The sequence below is a fragment of the Leptonychotes weddellii genome, chromosome 7, assembly GCF_054177405.1.
Source record: "Leptonychotes weddellii isolate Sample4059 chromosome 7, ASM5417740v2, whole genome shotgun sequence".
NCBI lineage: Eukaryota > Metazoa > Chordata > Mammalia > Carnivora > Phocidae > Leptonychotes > Leptonychotes weddellii.
Genome location: NC_138375.1, coordinates 31,693,860 through 31,706,154, shown reverse-complemented (window position 1 = coordinate 31,706,154; position 12,295 = coordinate 31,693,860). Strand labels below are relative to the sequence as shown.

General features: G+C 38.6%; 1 long non-coding RNA gene and 1 pseudogene across 2 annotated transcripts in view; one reads left to right on the top strand and one right to left on the bottom strand.

The window, feature by feature from the left end:
• LOC102725870 (glyceraldehyde-3-phosphate dehydrogenase pseudogene) overlaps window positions 1-12,295 on the top strand; it is a 271,823-nt pseudogene that overhangs the window by 43,090 nt on the left and 216,438 nt on the right. The window lies entirely within an intron of this gene.
• The window catches only part of LOC145722574 (uncharacterized), a 365,423-nt gene that overhangs the window by 235,419 nt on the left and 117,709 nt on the right, over window positions 1-12,295 (bottom strand). The gene's annotated exons all lie outside the window — the stretch shown is intronic.

The window sequence follows — 12,295 nt, the reverse complement described above, 5'->3', positions numbered from 1 at the left end:
ACCAGTGACTTTTTAAGAATCCATAACTCACTAGGCCTGTTGCTATTCACTTCCATTTTAATAATACTAATCTTAATTCCTTTATAAGAAATAATTTAAGATCAGGAGTGCCTGGGTGGCTCAGTCAGCTAAGCGTCCAACTCTTGATTTTGGCTCAGGTCATGATCTCAGGGTCGTGAGATCAAGCCCCGCGTCAGGCTCTGTGCTCAGCCCAGAGTCTGCTTGAGATTCTCTCCTTTTCCCTCTGCCCCTCTCCCTGCTCACTCTCTCTCTTTCTCAAATAAATAAATAAATAAAAGCTTTGAAAAAAATAACAAGGAAATATTCGTTAAGAAAAAGAAATAATTTAAGATCACCATACATACTGGGTTACAAAGATTAATATAAGTTAACAGATGTAGTAGATGAAGAAAGGATAACCTAGTAGATATTGAAAAGTGAAGATGAAGAGAAGATGGCCTCCCAGAAAGCTAGAGTCATGCCTTTTTAAAAATAGTAGTTAATAGACATTTCAGAGATTCTTGAGAAATCATTGTCCCTCAGGGATATTATAAACTGGGGAGGGGACTATTTGTAAGCATTTAGTGTGTAACACTACTACCCAATCAGAGAAGGCCATCTCTTCTTTTCTTCATATATAAATCTATAACCCTAATACTATTGATTTGGGTTATAATTACTATTTGTAATTTTCAATTGTAACAGCTATTACTACCAATAATGATGGTAGCAGCAGTGTCCATCACCCCTGCCATATAACCCTCTGGTTTTCATTCATTTCTTCCTCTTAGGTCACATGGACTCGCACACAATCATCTGCTTTTTCTGTCCCTTCTACAAAGAAGGTACAAATTGATCACAGTTTACTCAAGGAAATATATAGTGGATGATTCATGAACAATTACAAATAAACGTGTGTCCTGGATATTCTAATAGTGAGCTGAATATCAAAAATGCCCAAGACCCATCCCATGTGGACCCAACCAACCTCTCTAGCCCCATCTCCTAAAATTCCTCTTGCTTCTTCCTTTGATATACTTCCCTCCCTTTGTACATACTTTTCCCTCTATCTCAAATGTTCTTCCCTCTGCTCCATAAAGGGATCCTTCCCCATTCTTCATGAACCTGGTTAAATGTCACCTCCTTTCCCACATTCTCACAGGTGGCACGGTGCCCCTCCTCTTGACTCCCACAGTACTATTATTACTATTATTATTATAGCAGTGCTCCCATTGTTGCTGGCTCCCTCACTAGAAAATGAACACCTCAGGGGTAGAGCTCCTTATTATTTATATTTGTATCCCCAGCACATATCACAATATCTGGCATGTAGCAGGCTATCCACTGCCACAAGAAGACAAATTACCCCAAACTTAGTGTCTTAAAAAAAACAGTGATTTATTATTGCTCACAAGTCAGCAGGTCAACTGAGTGGTTTTTCAGGTCACAACTAGATTCACTCCCACATCTGCAGTGAGAAGTGGATTGGGGAGGCTCTGCTGTTTCCTAGCTATTCTGTTATATCTTTGGGGTCACTTGGCCTCAGATCTCCTCTGTGTGCATCTCACATCCCTCCAGCAAGCTGGTTCAGACACCAACTCATGACTGGGCAGAGAAACAAGAGTAAGTAAGCTCAATCACAGAAAGGGCAAGTGAAAATGTACAAGTGCTCCTTAAGCCTGTCTGTGTCATGCATGCTATTGTCTATTGGCCAAAGCAAGTCGAATGGCCATCCCCAGAGTCAGAGTGAGAGGGCATGATCAAAGGGTATGGGTACTGGGAGGTAAGAAAAACACAGTCACTAGTGAAAGTGATGTACTGCAGGAAGTAAAAAATGAATCCTGTTAAATGAGGAAAGGACTATAAGAGACAGATTTATTCAGGGAAAGACTTGTAAATTTGTAAAGTAGGCAGAGCTAGTCTTTATAACTCCCTTATGGCTACATAATCTAACAAGCAAAGAAAAGTCTAACATAGCACTTGGCATATTTTAAGCACTCAATAAATATCAGTTCTCTTCCTCTTCCCCTTTCTCTGCTTTGTTTTCTTCCCCTTTTTATTTAGGCTATTTCAGCACTATCTTCCTCAATCTCCCATCAGTCTCGCACTCAGAATGATGGAAACTCCTCTCTGAGACAATACCTTCATTTTGCTTCAAAATACATCTTTCCTATATCTCCTCAAGAGGTTGTCAAGATTTAGTTATCAATTCCAGTTAGCTAACTTCCAAGCTTTAATGACTATAATTGTATTTTAAATACCTTAAATTAAAGAGTAATTTCAAGGGGCGCCTGGGTGGCTCAGTCGTTAAGCGTCTGCCTTTGGCTCAGGTCATGGTCCCAGGGTCCTGGGATTGAGCCCAACATCGGGTTCCCTGCTCGGCGGGAAGCCTGCTTCTCCCTCCCCCACTCCTCCTACTTGTGTTCCCTCTCTCACTGTCCCCCCCTCTGTCAAATAAATAAGTAAAATCTTTAAAAAAAAAAAAAAAGAAGAATTTCAGGAACTATAAAGGCAAGTATTATCTTTGGACACTCCTAAAACCACACCAACTTATTGAGTTCCTATATTCCAGTTGTATGTTAGATCTGCTCTGCATTCTGTTACAAGTCCTGAAGACCCAAGGCAGGTGAATCACAGTCATCATAAACCAATAGCCTTCATTCCTAAAAGTGTATCATTAAATGGATTATATTGTACAATTATTCTTTACATAAGGTATTATGAAAATTAAAAGGGTCACAATCATTTTTCAAAATCAATTAAACTACAATTGGTAATCATATGGCCATAAACTTTCAGTGCCTAAGCCTTTTGTGATTTACTTTCTAGGGATTGAGCTGCTGTATCATTATTAAAGAATCTCCTAAAATTAAAGAGAAATGAGCAATAGGCCAAGAAGGGGAAAAGAAAGCAAGTAAGAAAGACAAGCATATATTTAGTGACTTGTATGGCTATTTATCATCATGACCCAGAAAATTAGTGACCTCAAAATATGGAGCCACCAATGGGCGTTTGGACACCATTAGGAAATGCCTGGTTCTTCTTAAAGGTAATAGAGGGAAGAAACAACAAATGTTTATTGAGTGCTACCATAAGCAAAGCACTCAGTAATGGGAACTACAGTTTGAGGAGAACACGGATAAGATATCATACCTTCCCTAAATAATTAAAGTTACAATTTAGAGCAATATACAGACTTTCAATCTAACCATTGCATAATCTACCAGATGTGTTTCCAAAACTCTGGGTTTCTTTTAAGGCACTATGAGCCACCAAAGAAGAAGTAATTAATTTCAGGTGAAAGGAAAAAGAAAGTCTTGAGAAAAGAATAAATATTTCTTTCAACCTTAAAAGATTAATTTGACAGTGGTAATTGGAAGGGCATTCCAGGCTTAGTGAATAGCACAAAGCAAGGTGGAATGAAAAAGTTCCTAGTGTTCACTGGGGAACAGTGACAGAGTGGCGAGGTATATGTAGTGTATGCGTGTGAGGGATAATCTCAGAAAAAATGTGCCTGGAATGGTGTGATTTGAAATCAGACTGAGTGCACATACAATACCACATTAAACATACAACCTGGATGTTGTCCACAGCTTTCCCTCCTTCATACCCAGCCCATTCATATGGTAGGGGCTGGTTCTTGAAATTACCCATCAGTTTAAGTTAAGGTGTTTAAAATGTAAATATTATAGTCATTAACACTTGGAAATTAACTAACTAGAATTGATAACCAAATCTTGACAACTTCTTGAGGAAATATAACACAAGAGAGAGAAATAAATGAAAGATTATTGTAGCTGCTGTCTGGGAAATGGGTTGGAGATGAGCAAGAAGAAAAGCAAAGAGGCCAAATAGGAGGCTAGTGTAATCTGGGCAAGAGGTGATGGTAGCTTCAATTAGGGCAGCAGTAATTGGGGATGAAGAGAAAAGTAACAGATGTGGCAGCTGTTGAAAAGGTAGCTACTACACAAAACGCCTTGAATAAATATTTGTTGAATAAATGGATTTATCCCTAGGCCATTGGGCAACGAAATATTTTTGAGGATGGAAATTATGAGATTTGTATTTCATAATTCTGACAGTGTGACAGTATGGATGACAGTTTAAAGACGGGAATTCTGAAGGTGGCAAAATTAGTTAAAAACTATGATAAATATGCAGGGGAAAGAGGACTGAGGTACAGAAAGAAGACAAGACAGAATAAAGGGAACTGAAAAGATGGAATTTTAAAGAAAGAGCTAGGCAAAGTTAGAAGCCACTTTAGTAGTGAGTTTAGAGAACAATAAAGAGCTAAAGGCTTCTTACAAGGTAAGATATAATACCATTAACAGAAATAGGGCACAAAGGAGAAAAGTTAAGTTTGAGGAAGGAGAAGTTAGTAAGTCTTTTAAACATACTGATCTTGAAATGAGAGATAACCACATATAAAAGGACCACCGCAGTTCCTGCTGGTCCAGTATCAGGACCAAATTTGGGGACCAGGTTCATAGAGCCTATCCACAAGGCAGAGTAGTTGGGTCATGAGGCATGCTGCTCTTCAGCTGTCAACGAAAGTATTTTAAGTTTGAAGCTGTGAGGTAGGCTGGTCTTGTGGGCACAAATATATGGTATTAAAAAAGAAAGAGCAGGAGATGAGATATGGCTCCAAATTTACCCTGGAAAAGGCAATATGCATTAGATAAGGGACTTTGCACTGAGAGAAGCTCAGAGAGCTTTCTTGCCCACACTCCCAAATTGAGATTCTGTACAGGGAGCCCCACAGCAAGAAGGAAGCCCTGAAAAATCAAGAAAATGCTGCATTCTCGTCAGGCAGAGGGAAGTCCTGCGGTGTGGTTTTCCTCTGCTATCTTTCCATGAAGCACAAATGGGATAAGACCCTAGACAGCTGAATCTGAGTGAGGAATTTGCAGAGATCGGAAGATTGGAAGGCTCTGAATTAATGGCTGCAAAGTACACCATCCAGAAGGGCCCAAAGAGGTCTGTGGGGCCATCATAAAATGGATGTGACTGAATCTGCCTGAGAGTACCAAGAAGTACACCAGTTGCTAACTTCAGCTGTAAATGCGAGCAGAATAAGCACCAACCATCTGAGCAAGGGACAATGATGCAGATAAGCAAGAGACACCTCGCCCAAAACGCCTAACTTTCTGCTTGGACCAACCCCCCCCTTATCATCTACCACCACCACATATAACAGATATCATCCTAGGAGCTGGGAGGAACAGTAGAAGATAAAAAGAGACTGGGCATTTGATCCTAGACAGATCGAACATTACCCAAGTGAAGTATTTAAATTACAGTTGCTCTAAGGTTTAAACACAATTGAATATTTAGTATAGTTATTTTGGGGGAGGGGATCTCAGGAAGAGAGGTCCCCACCACCTAGAGGGTAAAGTTGAGTACGGAGACTAGATTAACTACTGATAAAATTAATAAATTATATTTCTCTGCAAATGCAAGTTATTATATGAGTTAAATTTATGACCCCGCCATGGTAAATAATAAGGGTAATGGTGATAGTGTTGGTAATATTGGCAGATAGGTTTTTTAATTGCCCACATTAGTAGGTAACATTCACCTGTCATGGCATTCTCATCACCAGGCACCATTTGACCTAATAAAAAAGGCAGGAAAAACATAGTTCATTGAATGGGCAGTGAGTAGTTAACACCACTGGTACTAGAGTAGATTGTTGATTGATATAAATAGATAGAAATGACCATGAAAATTTGGAAGAAAGATCATGGAAAATCTTAAACATCCAACTAAGGAACTATTTCCTTAGGTACAAAAAGTAAATTCAAAACAATGAATCATGGAACACTACATCAAAAACTAATGATGTAATGTATGGTGATTAACATAACATAATAATAAAAAAAAAGTAAATTCATGTTTTGAAGGACAAGAATGGCATTGGGGAAATCTATGCTTTAAGAAAATTAACCTGAGGGGCGCCTGGGTGGCTCAGTCGTTAAGCGTCTGCCTTCGGCTCAGGTCATGATCCCAGGGTCCTGGGATCGAGCCCCGCATCGGGCTCCCTGCTCAGCGGGAAGCCTGCTTCTTCCTCTCCGGCTCCCCCTGCTTGTGTTCCCTCTCTCGCTGTCTCTCTCTCTGTCAAAAAATAAATAAAAATCTTTAAAAAAAAAAAAAGAAAAGAAAAAGAAAATTAACCTGACAGTTGTGCATGGGATAGTTTGGGGATGAGGTATCAGCAAATATAGGTATGACAGATGGGGCAAACTTGGAAGTTTGGCGTCCTAAGACATATTTTAACTATGATCATTCTGTAGTTCCCCACTCCAAAAACATCTGGAGCATTTTATGAGATGAACTAAAGTTAAAACAAACACTGGAAGCAGTCTTAACATGGAAAAACATGTCATTTACACCACTGGAAGCATGAGTGTAGGAACGGGAAGGAAGACCGTGTTACAGACGGATGGATGGAAAGAGATGCCAGGAAGACCGTCTACCTTCATCCTCCTACCTCACTGCCAGCTCACTCAGTTTACCTAGAGCACAGCAGGGCAGGCCCCCAAATTCCGAAATACACATTCTAGAAATAGCACTAGCCACAGACCACACGAGAGATGGTGAAGACAGGGCAGAGTGATGGCCCATGAAGGCAAGGCCGCAGGTAGATGTGAGTGATATTCTGAAGGAACAACAGTCTCAGCAGGCAGTATGAAGATCCAAGGAACAATCCAGCTCTGCCATTAATTAGCTACATGACCATAGGAAATTATTTGTTCTCCGAACAAAATGAGGCATAGTAAATGTCTACCAAGGTAACCTCTCACAGCCAATGACTCCAAGATCTCAAAGTTCCTCCTTTCTGCTCTGAAATTCACAAATGCGTATGTACCTAAAGTCATGTCTTGCAAAATCCCCTGCAGTAGTAGCCTTTTTGTGGTAAACCTACGGGTTGCAGATGGGTTTCTTGTTCAGATTCAGTTCACTCTGGTTCTCTTCAAGGAGAATGGGAAGAAACAGAAATGCAAATTTTCTCAGATAAAGTAAAGGCTAGGATTTTCTAGTATGTCACAGAATTGTTCTGTTGAGGTTGTTTCCATTTTAGTACAACTTAAAGGAAAAACCAAAAGACTCTTTGCACAAGTATTTTAAGGATAACACCTCTGATTATATTAATTTTCTATATTATTTTCTCTATTAAAATTTTGTGGTAAACTATATAAGCCACGTTTTCTCATAGTCTAGTTATTCCCCAAAATACCAGAGCTCCCCACTACCTAGAGGGTACTCCGTACTCAAAAATAAAACTTGCCAATTGACTACTCCTCTTCAAATGATTTTTAATTAATGAAAATATTCCTGGCTTTAACTAAGGAAGCATATAAAAAATACACCATAGCATAAATAGATCGATATTCTCATTATTAATACCGCAACATAAAATTCCTATTTTAAAACTGACCTTAGCTCCAAACTCCTATGCCACCTTCTACCCAAAACCCACGTTATCTCATTTATCCATATCATGTGTTAGTTTGATATGTCACCCCTACAAAAGAATTTAAAAGTCATAATTACTCCAGATTGTACCTTTCAGATTTCTTTCAAACTTGTAGTCTTGTGCCTTATCTCACACCTCTTTTACGTTATTCCTCCAGTTATTTTGCTTCTTGATAATGTGATATTTATCTTTCATTCACAAAAACACCACTCAGAATACTACATATGTAGATGTGTCTTTGAAATATGCAGTAGTTTTTTTTCTGCTAGTAATATTGCAAGGGTGTCCCAGGTCTCTAAACTGCCCAATTAACATCACTTAGGTGATCACAAATGAGTTTGCTAGAAGGGCACCATTATAAAATAGAAGCATAAAATATTCCTATGAGTATTTTCAAAATTACACAGCTAGAATTACCTATATGTGTTAACATATTAACAGGTGTTTGGATTTCTTGACCTTAGCTTTTAGAGATAGATTATTTTTTTATTATATATGACTATAATATTTCCTCTCTATTTCACAATCCTAGTATTTTCAATAGGTAAAATAAAATCATATTTATAGCATATACATGTAAAGAACTGATCTATAAAATGCACCTGAGAATGTGAATCTTGTAAAAAGATCTAGTTGTTGAATGAAATCCAATAAAATACAAATACATCTACCACCCTTGAGTTAATGGAAGCTCATATACATGCTTGAGCATTGAATATTTACTATCATATGAATTGAAGAAAAGCAGCGGTGCTTTCAAGTTGAGCACAAAAGTAATGTTTTGAAAGTGGGTGAAATCCCATCTTGTCATTTAAGCCCTTAGACTTGGCCCATATATTCTATCCGCTATCCTTGTTCTCAACCTGCGTTACCTGATTCCCAGTACGGTTATTTCCACCTTTTGTTCACAAGTATTTCCCCTTAACAATACGCCATTCAGAAAAAGGTATGTCTTTGAATTGTCAACTAGTACTTTGTTCTGACAAAAGATATCACTCTAGTGTTTCAAGACTATATGTTAGAAATCTTGAAATTAATACCTTTTGTTGACTATTAGAAATGAGTTTATTTGACAAGTGGTACATTAGAAAGTAAAGTCAGTAACACTGAAAAACAAAATCCTACATTCTAAAATGTGTAAATATTTAGCATAGGTTAATATGATATCACTTTAAGGAATCTAAAAGGATTATTCTCAGGTCTGATTTCAACATGCGTTTGTTATGACATATTCATCATATAGTAAGGCCTCTGTTCCCCAGACAAGAAGAGGCAAAAGACTGGAGCAAATTTAAGTAATTGAAGGAAAAACTAAATGGTCATAATTTCCTTGTGTTGGTGTAGATCAAATATACAAAACAAAATCTCAATTGCCTAGAATCTGAAAGAAATGTAACTGAACAAGAAAAAGAATTAGAAGAATTGCACTGCACTTTCTTCAAGCACCTGGATAGCCTATTTCTGATGCAATACTATAATAATAATGAAAAACATATATACCTATAAAAAAATCAAAATTTAAGAACAATTTTGGAATATACTATTGAATATAATTTTAGATATAATACATTAGATTAATATATAATTTGCTAAAATATTTTAAAGCACATACCACACATTGTAAAAAATTATAATTTATTACATTTTACTTGAAATTTAAAAGTGACAATACTCTTACTATTGCTTAAAACAATTGTGAAATAGATTGTTTTGATTCATTAATTTTTTTTTAAAGATTTTATTTATTTATTTGAGCCAGAGAGAATGAGAGAGAGAGAGAGAGCACATGAGAGGGGGGAGGGTCAGAGGGAGACGCAGGCTCCCTGCCTAGCAGGGAGCCCGATGCGGGACTCGATCCAGGAACTCCAGGATCATGACCTGAGCCGAAGGCAGTCGCTTAACCAACTGAGCCACCCAGGCGCCCTGATTCATTAATTTTAACATGTATTTTCATTTCTTGATAGATTTAAATTGGTAAGCGGTCTATAATTAAAATTTTTAGCTACTGGTTGATCAAAAGTGTTAAAGTCATAAACATGTCTACTATTTTTTTTAATTCTCTTACTTTTTTGTTTTTACAAAAATAAACCTCATCATGAAAAGAGATTATCATATTATATGAACAATGAACTAGTATAGTGGAATATTCCATGTAATATTATTTAAAATATTTTCTAGATCTTTCCAGAGATATTTAGACATATGCAAACACATATATGAATCATACCTGTATTTTTTCAGAAATGGTAGCAAACTGGACACACTGTTCTATAATTCCCTTTGTTACTTAACAGTACTTCTCAGAGATTTTTTTGTATCAACAGATAAAGGGCTTCTTCATTCCTTTCTTACAGCTGTATCCAATTCCATCATTTGGGTGCACCACAATTCACATCACATCAGTTCACATCAGTCCACTACCACTAAGTACTTATTTTCATCATCTTTTCCTATTAACAAACAGCACTACAGTAAATACTCTGAAATAAATGTCTCCTCCTACATAGGTAATTATATCTATAGAATAAGCTAGCAGTGGAATTTCTGGTACAAGGGATATTGTGCATTTGTAAATTTGATAAATATTTGCCAAATTTCCCTCCATCCAGGCTGTCCCAATTACACTCCCATTCACCATGTATAAGAATAATGATTTATGCACACTCTTCCAATGCAGAGTGCTATTAAAGTGTTTTTATCTTTGCCAGCCTGACAGATGAAAATGGTACCTCACTGGGCTTCATTTTCTGTTTCCCTTACTCTAAGTGAGAATGAGGGTCTTTCAATATGTTGAAGGATGCATTTTTAAAGAAACAATCTGAGAGTACAATTTGGTAAATTGGTTACGAACAATTTGATACTATCAATTTATCGAATCTAATACCATTCCAAGAGTTGTTTCTGCCAAAAGCCAACTCCACTTGTGCACAACATCCCATCCTCTCTCAAGGGCTCAGTGAGGCTGCTCTTTCAATGCTCCCCTCTCCTGCTCCATAGTGAGTCACTACCATTTACATATAGGCAGCCTACATTCCCTCTTGAAAACAAAACAAAATCAAAATCTTCCCTGACCCTTTATCTCCTTCTAGATTTCATCTCACTTTTCTGCTGTCTTTTGCAGCAAAACTCCTCAAAAAAAGCACCTAGGGGCACCTGGGTGGCTCAGTTTGTTAAGTGTTTGCATTCGGCTCAGGTCATGATCTCAGGGTCCTGGTATCGAGTCCCCCATCAGGCTCCACAGGAAGCTCAGCAGGGAGTCTGCTTCTCCCTCTCCCTCTCCCTGCTGCTCCCCCTGCTTGTGCTCTCTCTGTCAAATACATAAATTAATTTAAAAAAAAAAAAAAGATCTACACTCACTATCTTCCTTTCTCAAAATTCCCTTCTGAACTTTATAGTCCATCTTCCTTCCTCAACACTCCAAACAAATAACTCTTTGTCAAAGTCACCAGTGACCTCCAGGTTGCTAAAGCAAATGGATATTTCCCAAGTCATCTCATCTGACCTAGCAGCACTATCTGAAATTCTTGATCACACTCTCCTCCTTAAAACACTTTTCACTGGGCTCCCGAGACACCACATTTTTGGGTTTTCCTCCTACCTCACTGGCAACACCTTCTGTCTCTTTGCTGATTTTTCATCTCCCCAACCTGCAAATGCTAGATGTTAGAGCATGCCAGGGCTCAAACCTCAGATCTTTTTTCTGTCTATGCTCATGCCCTAATGATTTCATCCAGTTTCTTTCTTTATATACCAACTGTATTACTAATGCCACCAAAATTATATTTCCAGCCTAAATATGTGCCCCGAACTACAGACTTAAATAGTCTACTGTCTACTTGACTTCTTGCCATAGGCGGCTATTAGGAATCTCTAAATGCTCCAAACAACTCCTGATTTTCACCTCCCCCCAAATCTGTTCTGATCATATTCTTCCCTATTTCCGTAAATTGCAAATTCATTTTTCCAGTTGTTCAAGCCAAAAATCTTGAAGTCTTCCTAGACTCCTTTCTTTCTCTCACACCCCATATTCAATACATCAGAAAATCCTGTTGGTTTTAATATTCAGAATGCAAGCACTTCTTATCACCTCTACCTCGATCATGCTGGTCCTAGCCAGCATTATTTCTCACCTGGATTACTGCTGTATCCTCCTAACTGGCTTTCATCTCTGTCCCATAAAATCAAATCTCAAATACTAGCCAGAGTGCTCTTTCTAAAATATGAGTCAGATTAAGTCAATTTTCTATTAAAATTCCTCCAATACTGGGGCACCTGGGTGGCTCAGTTGTTTAGGCCTCTGCCTTGGGCTCAGGTCATGATCACAGAATCCTGAGATCAAGCCCCACAGGGAGTCTGCTTCTCCCTCTCCCTATTCCCCTCCTCCCCGCTCGTGCTCTTTCTCTCTCTCTCTCAAATAAATTAAATCTTTAAAAAAAATCCTTCAATGGGGCGCCTGGGTGGCTCAGTCGGTTAAGTGACTGCCTTCGGCTCAGGTCATGATCCTGGAGTCCCTGGATCGAGTCCCACATCGGGCTCCCTGCTCGGCGGGGAGTCTGCTTCTCCCTCTGACCTTCCTCCTTCTCATGCTCTCTGTCTCTCATTCTCTCTGTCCCAAATAAATAAATTAAATCTTTAAAAAAAATCCTTCAATGGGGCGCCTGGGTGGCTCAGTTGGTTAAGCGACTGCCTTCGGCTCAGGTCATGATCCTGGAGTCCCGGGATCGAGTCCCGCATCGGGCTCCCTGCTCGGCGGGGAGTCTGCTTCTCCCTCTGACCCTCCCCCCTCTCATGCTCTCTCTATCTCATTCTCTCTCTCAA